The sequence below is a fragment of the Lissotriton vulgaris genome, chromosome 12 (genome assembly GCF_964263255.1).
Source record: "Lissotriton vulgaris chromosome 12, aLisVul1.2, whole genome shotgun sequence".
In the NCBI taxonomy this organism is placed as follows: Eukaryota; Metazoa; Chordata; class Amphibia; order Caudata; family Salamandridae; genus Lissotriton; species Lissotriton vulgaris.
The window spans coordinates 645491645-645505720 of NC_141700.1; positions in this window are offsets into that span (position 1 = coordinate 645491645).

Here is a 14076-nt window from a genome sequence, read left to right on the forward strand (position 1 = left end):
AAAAGGTACAGTTTAGCCTAAAAATAAAAATACTTGTATTCACCAGCAACAGTGAACTGCGGTACCACAAATTAATAAAAAAATTATTTTCAATTTGACACTAGAGGGTGTCCCTCCCGGACTCCCCCACACTGGCTAGAGGGTCAGGGTGACCTTACCCTGTCCGTTTAGTCATTATTTTTATTTGCAACGACACAGAGACCAAGTCCTGAGTCTTAAAATGGCGGCTGCAACTTTGTCTTCATGTTTCGACCAGTCGGTCACTTAGAGCTCGCTGTACCACAGTACTCTGCTGGAGTACCTCGTTGAGAGATATTTATACATTTTGAACCTTCAATTCTCAAAAACTAATGTGCAGATCTACACCAAAAAGCATGCTTTGTTGGCAAAGACGTAGATTTCTGGCTAATTTGCTGTAATTTCATTTAGCATTTTTGCTGTAGCACCGTTTATAATTCCTATGGGGGAAAAGATCTTCTGAGAAGCTGATGTGAAAGCCTTTTTTTGGAAAAGTTTTGTGAAGAGTCGTCAAATAGCACCAAAGTTTTTAGCATACCGAAAAAAAAAATTAAATGAAAACACTGCCATAACAATAAATACACAGTGGCAACCACCTCAGAGTATAACATGTTTTGTTTAAATGTTTTGCTGCTGCAATATAAACAAGTCCCAACTTTATTCCGTAAGCAATTTTCTAAGCATGCAAAAAAAGCGAAATTTGATTTAAGTGGATTGCTGGCAATGTCTTACATTTCTGTACAGCAAGACCTGAAATGTTGACCTAAGGTTTCGGCAAACAATGTAAATATCTAGTAATTACAGATCTGATTTCCATGTTGGCTCAATGTCACCAAATTACAAAGAACTTCATTTGCCACAAAGTAAAAATATTTTAATCAGTGGTGAAAAAGTTAGGAAAATAAATTAAGACAAATACAGTTAAGTTAGCAAATTGTGTATACGAACATTTATAAAAATTAAATAGAGAAACCTCCAGCCATCTGCAAAACCATGCATCCATCAAAACTTCTATTAAATGGACATCGCCATTAGCAACTTTTCACTCATCCAATACTCAACTAAATTTACATAACTATGCACAAAAGGTAAATATTTTTACCTCTTAATCCAAATTGATTGCTTTACTTGTTTGTGCTTTTGATGGCTAAAAGACAATGTTCTATTTAGCACAAAGGGCAATAATTTCTCTCCATATAGGCAATACGCTGTTTTTCTGAAATCTTGCACCAAAGGAAGATTAAATCATAATTGATTCAAAACGGGACAGCAACTAGTCCAAAGGTAAGAAATGTGTTAATTAAAAATATGAAAGTCGATGGAACATTTGCTTTGATTCAAAACTGGGAACCTCATCGCTATTACCAAAATGTAAATTGTGCTTCTTACTTCCACATTCCTATAATGTTTTATGCTACACTCACACCTGGTTCCTTTATTCGTGCATTTTTAATTGCTGCATAAGATGACTTTCTGCAGAGAGCCGTTGGTGTTTACATATTCCTTGCAGAATTCACTTGGTGCCCAGGGACTGAAAGTAATAGGGTATTGTCTTGGTTTAATACTGTTTAATTGCTTGCAATCATAGCATACAAGACGAAAGATGATCCTAATTAAAGGATGGCAGACAGACAACCATTACAACAGATTTTACATTGTGCGCTGCAGCCCAGTTGCACTGTTTTCACTTATATTAGATTGTCAAATTGACTTTTTCACATAGTAGAAATTCCCTAAACTGCATTTCCACAATAAACGTATTATCTTGTTTATATACCGATATGCAGCTTGCAACCATCTTTTCCACCTTTAAATTACCTTTGCCTTTTTCTCACCTAAGTACGTGTGTCAGGTCACCAAATCACACACGGTCAAATAGAAACCCTATCTAGAGGAAAAGTTTTAAATGTACTGAAGAAACTTTATACAAGCCCAAAAGTACCTACGTTATGTTAAACCCAGCGAGGGCACCAAAGGTAGTCAAAAAAGAAGGAACATGTAAATTAAAAAGACAAAAAAGGTGGCACTACCAATCTAAAACCATGGTGGGTTGTTGTGTATTGCAAGTCTAAACTCCTTATTTTGTGTTTTCCTTTCTTTTTTATTAATTGTTTTCTGTAGCAAAGACTTCACACATCTCCGTTTTAGAGCACGTGTAATGCACTTTAATAGATGTGTAGAGGAAGCATAAAATGGGTTTTTAAAACAAGACTAAGAAATGCATTTAGTGGATCAATTTCAGAGCCACTATAGAAAAGAGTAATAGAATCCCTTTTACTAAAACAATTTAGGGTACTATTACCCTGTAGGTAGTGACACAAAATGCAATGGATATCTGTGTGATCATTTCAAGTCAATAGCATACCAATATAAAAATCAAGCAATACATGGTACAGGCGTACTAAGAGTAATTGCTTTCAAGAGTAACAAAACCAAGCAGAAGGATGCCAGCAAGGCATAGCCAAGTACAACAGAGGGCTAAACAAGATAAATGTCTGCTATGATGCAATTATGCTCAGAAAATTAGAAGAACAAAGGCATTGTGAGAAGAACAGTGAGATTGGGTGGTACTTGGCTAATAGAATAAAATAAGATTATAACAGAGCAGAAATAACGATAGTATTCGATCATCAAGAAGATGTTTCTCAATTAGCATGCATCTGAAGGCAGAGAAAAAGTGAGGGATTCTGGATATGTACCACAAGAAAGTTCACAACCGTGGTGCACCGCCTTGAAGAGATCCGCACATGATGCATTTCTTCTTGAAACGTGGATGCAGAGTCTCTTGTTTTTAGATCATAGTGTTTGTGAACTTACAGAACCAGATAACTTATCAGGGAGGGAATCGAGATGTTGATGTGTAAACTTTTTATTTGCAGCAATCAGTTCTCATAGTGCTGCAATAGCCAGCCATTTGATGATAGCAAGGCTGGGCGTCATTGGGCACACTTTAGGTTGCATTCAGAAACTGCAAAGCAGCAAGGGCCACAGCTCTTATTGAAGCTAGTAAGCACTTAGGTAGGCAGGTGAGGAGAGCTGATGTGTAATCAGTAAGAAAATTACCACAGCGTATACCAATTTTAACTTATGTCAGCAGGTGAAATCTTTTCAGTTACGCCATGGCTTGTGTATGCTTCTAAAGGTGGATGTTTTCATCCAGGAATAATCAAGGGCTTTAGCAGTTGTGGTAAGTTTAGGTGTAATACTAGCACTGATCACGTGATCAAGTCTGATACATCTGTTATCCACCATGATACCTCAGGAGAGAGAACTATAAGGAAACACAAATAATTATATTGCAAATCAAAAGTACAGTTTGAAGGAGATGGATCCTGCTACTGAAAACGTATGGGCCAACAGTTTCCAGTGGGGCCGAGTAGTCTGAATTAAAACACCTCCACTGAATGCATATGTTTTGGGGGGATTTTCAGTAGATGTTTGTGTCAGTGAGGCAAACAGCTGACTTGAAAGTAAACACACTCTTAACCCAATACTGCAACTTGTGAACTTGCCCCAAAAATGTAGATAATCAATGATGTAATATAGGACCATGCAGTCCAGATCAGCACACATCATTCTAGAGGCCTCCTGTTCATGACCACGGATCTTTATAACCAGGCGTTGCAGGGAGGATTGGGGTCCTTTTGCAAGGTGGTGATCTTTTTTTATGGTTGAGTCCTTTTTTTAGTACAACTAACAGCAAACTCTAAACCTGAACAATTTTAGAAACTGAAAACAAATGCCACAGTGAACAGCTATGCATGGCACTACCCAGCACGCAATAGGTACTCAGCCGACATCACTGAAGAAACCTACCATGGCTCAATGAAGAAAATCAATGATTATCACAAATTAGAAGTGAGCCTTTCCCGGCACAGGAATGCAACTACATTGGGCTTTCCCGCACTGGGGACCTGCAATCAAACCGTCTTGCTGTCAAGTCTAGTTTTACACCATTTGCTATACTGTAGAATGCTGCCTCGTATCAGTTCAGAATGCTGATACTATTGGAGTAATAATTCCATAAATGCCTACTTACCAGTTATAAAATATTTGCTTCTTAGGCAGCCATACTTAATACACTGTTTACACATACTGCATACAAACCCAAAAACACTATCAACATTGTTGCAAAACTTAAGTCAAACATACTAGATCATTTTCTATCCTATAGACTATTGGATAGCCAGGGGTTGAAAACAATATGACAGTGTCGGGGCAGCCAACAGGCACAGGAACCAACTGCAGTCCTAAACAATTTCTAATTAATCGAAGTGACGCTTCACAAGAACAATTCTATGTAAATAAATACAAGGTTATGCATCACCAATGTTGCTACAAGAGCTAGGGGAACTTGAGGAGGATGTCCAGCATAAAGCGTATACCTGGGGAGCCAAGTTTACAAAATTATTGGTGGGATCTGGTACACACGACTCAATTTTGAATTTAAACTGGAAAGAACTGCGGGTGGGCCTGGAGTGTGGTGGGCTCAACCATTTGTGATATTATGCAATTTGGTCTATTTTTAAGATTGAACTTGCCTTTAGTGTGTCCAAATCCCTGTTCCCGATTCCCCAGCAAACACTGCTCCTTTGCTCATAGAATACTCTTCCTGCCCTTTCACACTACCCCAACACTGCATGCAGCCTCTTAAACTCGCCCATTCCTCTGCTCACGGTCCCTTCAGCTCAAAAACTGCCTCATATACCCCCTCGTCAGTCTGAACATTCACTGTCCTCACAGCTTCTTGCTAGATGGCATAGAGAACAGAGCACACTCTTTCAAAACCTTTTCCATAAGTCTGGAACTTGTGCTTAAAGTATTCAGTCATCCTAAATGATTCACAAAAATGACTTACAAACGTACAGACAAAACAACAATTAACACATAAATGTGGTTGAGCCTAATCAATTGTTTTCCTAGCTTCCTTAAAGAAAATGTTAAATGCATCCGGCACTTTGAGAACCCTAACTGCACATAAAATAAAGATATGTAGCACCGATTTCAGCACTGACTGTATATTGAGAATAGCGTCGTATTTAAAAGGTAATTGCTGAACGACCCATCTGCACAATAAGAGAGTTGTCCTTATACAAGTCCCGTTGCGACTAGGCACACATTCATGTGTTCACACGCCTCTAAAACAAGGGAGCATGCTAAAAAAAACTTCCTGCCATCACTGACAGTCCCATGGAGTGTGACTTATTAGCCAAACCCACACTCCCTGTCGCCACTTGGTATGGAACCGCAGTCGAGCACCCCGCAGAATAAAGGGAAAAAGAACACATCAGCTACAATATTGCTAGTTACCAAGCCCCAATGCCCAAAGAAATGGGCGTTCATGACATGCATGCGTGAAGGCTCAGTTATAAAAGTATCAGCTGCCACACTGGAGGCAAACCGTATTTTTTTGCAGCTGTAGTTGACAAGGGGCCCACACCCGATTGATTACACACTGGAGTACATTGCTTAGCACCATCCGTGGCACACAGTGAAACCCTGCCAGCCACCAGCAGTCACACACCAGATAACCTGGTCAGCCTCAAGCCGTCACACACCAAAGAATCCCGTTAGGCACAGACGTTACAGGTCAGAAAACCGCGTCTGGCAACAACGTTCACACTACACCACATTCACAGCACTGCTGTGCTGCTGCACACTATAGAAAACTTGACAACGTTCAGTCATCACATCATAGAAATTTCCGTCTGGTATCAGCTATTAATTACAGTATATGAAAAAATTACTCGCCATTGTCCGACACACTGTAGGAATCTGTGCCTTGCGTCAAGTCATTACAATGTTGGGAATTCCGCTAGCATAAGCCATCACAATTCAGGAAGCCCCATTTAGTACAAGGAATGACACTATAAGGAACCCCTTCTGGAACCAATCAGACACTAACGACCGCTGCCAGAGTCAAGCTGTGACACTAGGCGAACTCTGCCTTGCAGCAACTGCCAACTTGGTTAGTGCTGTTTTGCCTTTCATACTAGGTGAAGCACTCCCAGAAGCCGCATCACCCGATTGACCTGGGAGGATAGTTATCGTTAATCTATTACACTGACTGCACAAATGGTAATTATATACTGAGCGAAAGTCTAGTGCCATGATCCAACCCATCTGCCACTTTTTAAACGATGCGTCCTGACAAAAATGACCTAGGGAGTAATAAATGGTACAATATGTTCACGTCTCAGAAAATAACGAACCCGCCAATCACCTGGGGGCGTAAGTGAGAAAGGGTTAATTGAGCAGGTTCTTGACGAGGCACACGCTCCTCACGTATGTGAACGGTGGAGTATCAATGACATCCTCTGCACTACAGCCCCGGGGAGATTACCTTGTCATCCTCTATAACTATCTGCTTGACGCTAAATGAACACAACAGCAGGTTTTCTATATATTGACAGACCCACATTATTACAACTCCTTTAACCAGACACACCCACTCCTTCGATTACCACTACCTTAGCTTAGTTCCTGTCTACAAACAGGCCTTCCTCCATACCCCATTTTCTTCGCGCCTCTGTGCCCAAAGTCCTCTCCCTCTCCAGGCAGTACACATCTCCTCTTTTCACTCTTACAGACATATTCAACCACCTACGTCCCCCCCATCTACTTTGCCCGAGATGCTCTCCTTGTCTACAGCAGCTTGTTTCCCAAGTCCCCGCAGGCCTCCTGTCTAGTTACTGGCTGCTCGCAGTCCTGCTCCAGAGCCTTTCTGTGTGCAGTCGCCTTACCTGGCCTCCCCTGCTGGCCTCGGCGGCAACGCTGTCCAAGCGCAGGCGCTCCAGACTCTGGGGCGCGAGGCTAGGGGGGCAGTTTGGAACGGGCTGGCGGGCTCGCTCTACTCTCGCAGACCGGCCATGTCGTGACGTCGTCAGTGCGCGCCGCACCGTGGGAACCACTTCCTGCCTGTGCGCCAGCGTTGTATTGTCTAGCCGTACAGTCTCTATGATTGTCTCAGTGGTTCTTGGTCGGCCAAGTTCAGTCTGTGATATCGGCCAGGGGCAGTGCGTGGGCAGCTGCTCAACGACGAGAGACTTTACTTCGAGGTCGGGATCTGAGAGACACGTCGTAATCATATATTTTTTTATTGTAAGTCAAACAGTTCCCCAACTTTTAATGGAACGACAACCTTCCCGGTTTGATTAATTCCGACGGCTGAAGTGCTTCAGGTGATGCGTCCATACCTGCCAACATTTTGGAAGAGGAGCGTGGGATATTTTTTACAAAAATAATCGGAAGAATGTATTTCTCCCATGTATTTCTATCACGGCTTGCATCGGGTCTATTGGCATGGATGTGACTTCCAATTGTGCGGCTTCAGGATTGTACATCTGAAATTCAAATAGAAGTTTTTTTCCCATACCTGTTAGGAGCACAGATAAATCGCAATGGTAGACAGAGAAAGTGTGGCAAAAATGTTTTGCGCTTACTTACGGAAGCAGATTACTTTCAGTGCATAATCTGAGTCACACAAGACCAGCTCCTGCCATCTGAAGCCTGCAGAGGAAATGGAAAGTGGGAGAATGGCTTTGAAATCGGTAGTCTGCTCCCCGAATCAGGAGGTTTGGCATTCATGGAGTCATTCTCCTGTCCTGTGAATCCGAGAGGGGCAGACGACTAAACAAGATACACGCCTTCTTGCCAGTGTTCCTGCTTGCCAGAAAGAAATGTAAATGTTTGCTACTGGTCAATCTACAAATGTAACCGCTGTTTGGAACCCGGTATTGGCTTTAATGAACAGAATCTCTTGAAGCATCCTGTTTACGCAGATTTTGCATGGTATTGCAAGGGAGTTACCCTCTGAGCTGTGAAGTGTGTGTCTTTAAAAGACAGGTATTAAAAAAACAAATTGCACTACATACACTTAGCATCCTCCCAGAACCTCTAGAGTCCTAGCGCTCATAGTCCCAAAGACTCTACACGCCCCCAAACAATATTAACATCCTATTTCCTCAATGAGTCGTTGAGGCGCTCACACTGATCTGCCAGATCGAGTGCTATGAGATAGTTGAGGGGTGCAACCATCATTCATCGATGACATAGGCTCAGATGCTTGGTCTGGACATTCAGGTGGGATTGCCTCGCTCAAGATCTCAGCAGCAGACAAATACCAAGGCAAATGTCTGAAGTGTGACAATTCATGTGTGATAGACTTTCCATGACAATGTGCGATCACCATGTGTCCTTCAGTCTTTACAACTCTCAGAGGATCAAAAGCAAACAGTGTCCATTTTCTGCTTACGTTTTTTGAGCCGTTTCCAGTCCCTTTTACTGAAAACCGTTTCCTGGGCTCCTCAGCATTGATCAGAATAAGTTTTCTTCACTTTCGAGACGTGTCTGTGACATGAACTGTGTCATTGTTTATTGATCTGTCCAATGCCCAATGTGGTAGTTTAGTTATGATAGCTCTCCCAAATGGTAAGGTTGGCAGGCCTCTCACCGGTGGTGGAGTGTGGAGTTGATCAATAGGGACGAAGGGCTCCCCTCTTTTGAGAGTGCCCATAAATCGTTTGATAACACTGTTGGACTGAGGTCAGAGAGGCATACGCCTTTGATGTTTGATATTGAGTCGAACAAGAAACGCCTTTCATTTTTAGCTATTGAGAGGCGAGCCATAGTCCGATTTGAGAACAGTGGGGAAGCCCCACCCTGCAAAGTTTTTATCAAGACGCTCAATAACTTTGTCATGGGTTGTCGATGAGAAGTATTCCACAAAACGAAAAGGTGAGCATTCACAATGACTACCATGAGATGATGTCCATTTTTTAGGGGCCCAAAGAAATCAACAGCCACACTACACTCTCCCAGGAATGCGCATGAAGGTCCGACATGGTCGTGGATGCTGCGTCACTTTGGGAGATAAGCAGTTACACAGATGGCACACTTTCAGTTCTTTCTCAACTTGTTCATTGAGGCGAGGGAACTGCACAATCTCTTAGTTCTCTTTAGGTAGCTGCAATGCCACACTGTCCTTAATGGGCCAGCTCAATGACTTACGGATGACGATTCTTGAGCCTCTTAATACGATACCCTTTCGGATGAAGGATAGTTCATCCTGTACATTTTAGGAAAGAAACATAGCAAACAGTCAATTGCTTTTACACTTTTGTGTTGAAATTAAGTCTTTGAGGATAGTCGTGTTCTTATTTGTACTGGTAGCAGAAATAATCTTTTCAATTGATAGGGCTGCTTGCGTGCTGGACCTCACAAAGAAGTTGATATACTCTTCAGCCTCTATGGATGTCGAACTGTGGCAAGGGTTTTAATCTTTCCCGGCTTGTGAACAATTTCAGTCATACTCTTGTAGTTGCAACCTCCATCTCTCAATGCTAGGGGGTCTCTTAGCTTTTCGGTTTCCAAAGATAGTGAGCAACGCCTGGTGCTCTATGATAATGGTGAAATATTTTCCATGCAGAAACACATGAAAATGTTCGCTGGCCCACACTACTGTCAGACCCTCTTTTTCCGGCTGAGAATAGGCACATTCAGTTTGAGAAAATCTTCGAATGTCTCTTGGTATTTTAATGACCATTGTATTGAGCAATATGGGCCCAGCCCCACCTGGCTTGCATCTATGGTGATCTCCGTATGTAGTTTCGGGTCAAAATGGGCAATTTCAATTGCATTCTTAATCACATGTTTTATTCTTTTGAATTTTTGGTCACATTCAGGTGACCACTGGAATCGGACATTTCACTTTAAGTCTCCTGATGGGGCACTCACTGTTGCATAGTCACGGATATACTTTCAATAATAACTGGCCATGCCTAAGATGGATCACAGCATAGCTACATCCTGTGTGGGCCAAGTAGATGACAATGCTTTCACCTTATCTGTGTCAGGAGCCATTCCCCCATCAGGGAAAATGGCCCCAAATAATTTAAGTTTGGTCTTCTGAAGCTCACACTTTGCTGCATTCAGTGACGCCTGCAAAAGCAGGCAACTGACACCTGTGTGAGAGCCATGTCAAGCTCCTTTCGTGTTGTGCCAAATACCAGTATGTCCTCACTAATTAAAAGCATGTCAAAAAAGTCACATAACTGTAAATACGTAAAAACAAGCATTTGCAATGCAATAGGTCTACATTTACGAGAGTTTGAGCTGTTGACTTTCTAAACAACAGTGTCTTTTACCCATGTTTTTTTTTTGGAGTGGGCGTATGTGACATGGAGTGGAATTATGTGGGTTGTATTGGGATTGTTAGTTGTGGAATTGTGTGGTGTGTAGTGTATTTATGTAGTGCAATTGTGTGGCATGGTGAATATATGCGGTGAGAGCTGCACAGAATAGATAGAAAGTAAGATACAGAAGGATAGGGAATTTGAGCACGAAGGGGTGAATGGACTCCAGACAGAGAAGCAGAAAGATGAGAGTAAGTAGGGGATAGCAGGCTATATATATATGCATAAAGGGGTAGCTTATGTTTATGCAGAAGACACCTTAAGAGGAGAAGGAGAGTGTGGGTTTCAGGGACAGAAATCCTGAAAATGCATGGGAAAGAAACTGCTTGAAGACCTGAAGTGAACCATATGAAAGAGGTGGGAGGAGTGTGTGAGACCGCTAGAGAGAGGTGTGTGTGAGAGGGAGAAAGCAGGAGAGATGATTGGGACCCAACGCTAATGAGCAGAAAAAAACGAAACTGTACTATGCTTAAGCCATCAATAGGACAGCTCTAGCTTTCTCAGGATGAGTGTTACCTGTTCGGTGAACTCACTGATCCCTAGATCGAAAAACTATAGGCCTATTTCCTTGCTGCTGTTCCCTGCTAAACAAGCTGTTAGCAGGACTCTCTTCCTACCTTGAACAACGCAATCTGTTAGAAGAGGTTCAGTTTGGATTTCGGCCGGCTCATGGGACCGCATTGTTGACCGTCATGGATGAGCTTCAGAGGCGGGCAGACCGGGGACAGGCAGCTGCCTTGATTCTGCTTGACCTGTCTGCCGCCTTTGATACGGTCAGCCATGAGATTCTGCTGAGAAGATTGAGCGAGGTTGGGGTGAAGGGTTCTGCCTTGCAGTGGTTTCGATCTTTTCTACAGGACAGACAGCAGGCGATATCCCTTCCCCCATTCCAATCCGCCTTCTCCAATGTGTAGCATGGTGTTCCTCAGGGTTCAGCAATCAGCCCTATCCTATTTAATGTCTACTTAAAACCTCTGATCACTGTCATCAAGGCCTATAATATTGATATTGTAAACTACGCAGATGACACTCAGATGATTCTTTCCTTTGAGGGGGAGGACTCGACTACAGTAGAGGCTTTTCACAACTGCTTGCAGGACACGCCCCGCTGGCTACAGGCTAATTCGCTGCAATTTAAAACAGGAAAGACAGAGGTGATCTTCTCCTCGGCAAACAGGATCTCTCCTTTTCTTCCTGGTAATTTTTGGCCTTTGGGCATGGTGTATGCAGTCCGGCCGGCAACTACTGTCCGCAATTTAGGCATTATGTTCGAAGATAAGCTTACCCTGGAAACTCAGGTGACAAGAACTACTGCCTCTTGTTTTGCGATCATCCGATCCCTCCGGAAAATTTTCCCTCTACTACCTTCTCAGGTACGGGCACAGGTAGCCAGATGCACAATTATCAGTAGGCTTGACTATTGCAATGCTCTCCTTTTGGAATCCCCTAACTTCCTGTTGGACAGATTGCAAAGAATCCAGTCAGCAGCTGCCAAACTAGTCTTAGGGTGGCCTAGAAGCTCCTCTGCTTCTGCAGCCTTAGCAGAACTTCATTGGCTCCCCCTGAGACAGAGAGTGCAATTTAAATCCCTTTGCCTTGTTTTTAAGGCCCTTCACGGAATTGGGCCTGTGCGCATGCGCCAAAAATTTGACTGGTATGTCCCGACAAGAGCACTACGCTCTTCGTCGGCGAGATTAACGAGGGTTCCTAGGTTTCGAAAGGTTAGGTCAGGGGGCAGATCATTTGGGGTGGCAGCGGCTAAATTGTGGAACAGTCTCCCCAGGGAAATTAGGCAAATCGGTGAGCTCCTCCCCTTCAGAAAAAGTGTGAAAACCTGGCTGTTTCCTAAGTCTTAGTGGCCTGTCCCTGGTTTACCCTCTCTCCCCCCCTTGAGCTACTTTCAGCGCCAGGATGCCTGCAAGGTGACAGTGCGCTTTAAAAATTAAATAAATAAATAGATCACTCTTAAGCTAGATCAACCTAATCAATAAATACAATTTCAACGTAGTGTACCTATATTAGAATAGGTATGAAACTTTACAAAATCACTCGTACACCGAAACAAATCAAAAGACTGCTACATGCAGACATAGTCAAGAAACTGACAAGGGTCATTCTGAGAAAGTTTGCTGAAATATTTAATTAAAACCAAGAAACAGTGTCTTATTACGCTGTAATGTATATTTCAGTGTCCTGAAAAATTCTGCAGGGATGTAAGGTTCTGGTTAATAAAATCTTGCCCTGTCCCTGCAAAATAAAACACTCTTTGAAGGACAGTGCTAGAATTTCCAGCAACATAAAGCCCCAGTGATATTTTGCCAACAATGCCATGGCACATCAATACGATAGTTGTAGTGGAAATCCTGGCTAAATTAATCCAGATGCTGGTAATATATTTTAGAACTTGGAAATGCTTTGTTCTGACTAGGGATACTCAGAAAATGCCATTCTTCCCACATCAATTGACAAAACAAATTTACAGCAATGCACATTACCAAGGAAAGACAACTGACACATAATTACTAACAATCTATGGAGTTGCTGGCACGTAACAACATGTGTCCCTTTCAGGTGGAACAATTTCACACAAAAGTGAAGAAAATAAACACTCAAAACGGTTATCAGGCGTGTTTATACCATCTCAACGCAATTGTGAACTGGTCCATGTTATGGATACTTTTACTCCGGCCTGTCAGACTTCAAACAAGAGAGCGTATGCGCTGAAATTATTGCATAATAGAAACAGATGGCGTGAAATAATCTCTCAATAATATTTGAATCCCTGAGACTGCACAATCACTGCAGAAGCATGTTACTGTTAGTCAACGCAGCAATCGTTACATTTTATCTATAGTATTGTAGTTTATGTTGAACGTGGGGGTAAGACAACAAAGCTGTTGCGACTCAAGCAATACAAAATGTTCGATGTTTAACATGTAATTCACTTTTTACTTATTTATTGTGACTCACTTTTTCAGCGGCTTTTCTCCAAAATGTAACATGGATTGATCTCGCATTAACTGCCACCGCCTGGCTCACAATTGATACGTTTCCTTTCTCCAGGTTATCGAAGCGTCGCACAGACGTAAGCAGTGAGCCACGCATACCAGACAAGGAACAGAGGACTAGGATTTAAGGACACAAACCTCCCATTAAAATGTAGTGGAATGGCACTTCACAAAAACACAAATTTATTCAAACAATAACACAAAGGCTACATAAGCCAACACCAATGGTGTGTGTGCAAAACACAGCAGATTTTACCATGCAACAATCGGTTTCTTTTAACTTTGTGGAGGATAAATGTCAACGTGCGCGCATGAACCTCGAGGAGCAAAGACAAGAGTTAGAGCTTACTCTGTTACATCGTGCAGCGGGCTAGTACAGCCAAGAGCGTGAGCCAAACTTGCAGATCTATCGTTATCGCGCTGTCTCTTATCTCCTCATCCAGCGTCGCCAGGGCTGTCTGGGGGCTCGCCGCTTTTATGGTGCTCCTGCCTTCATAAATGCGGGGAACGGGCAGCTCCCCCGGGAGGCTCCTAGCAACTCTGCGTCCCGCGCACGCCATGGCCAACATTTTCCGGGCTGCTTCCTGCTTTAAGTGGAAGAAATAACAAGATTTCTGGGTAACCCAATTAACCCTTGTAGGCTTGGGCAGTGAATAGTGTGAAAAGAGGGATTTTTTTGTTGAATATTTCAAATAACTTATCAGATAAATCTTAGTGGTTAGTTGGCAACAATCTACCTCACCTGTATCCAAAAGGATAACTCCAAGCAATGTGCATATTGAAAATCATACATGAAAAAACAGATTAATCTGAGAAAGCACAAGGAAGATCTTGTTTATATGAAAATATATTTGTAT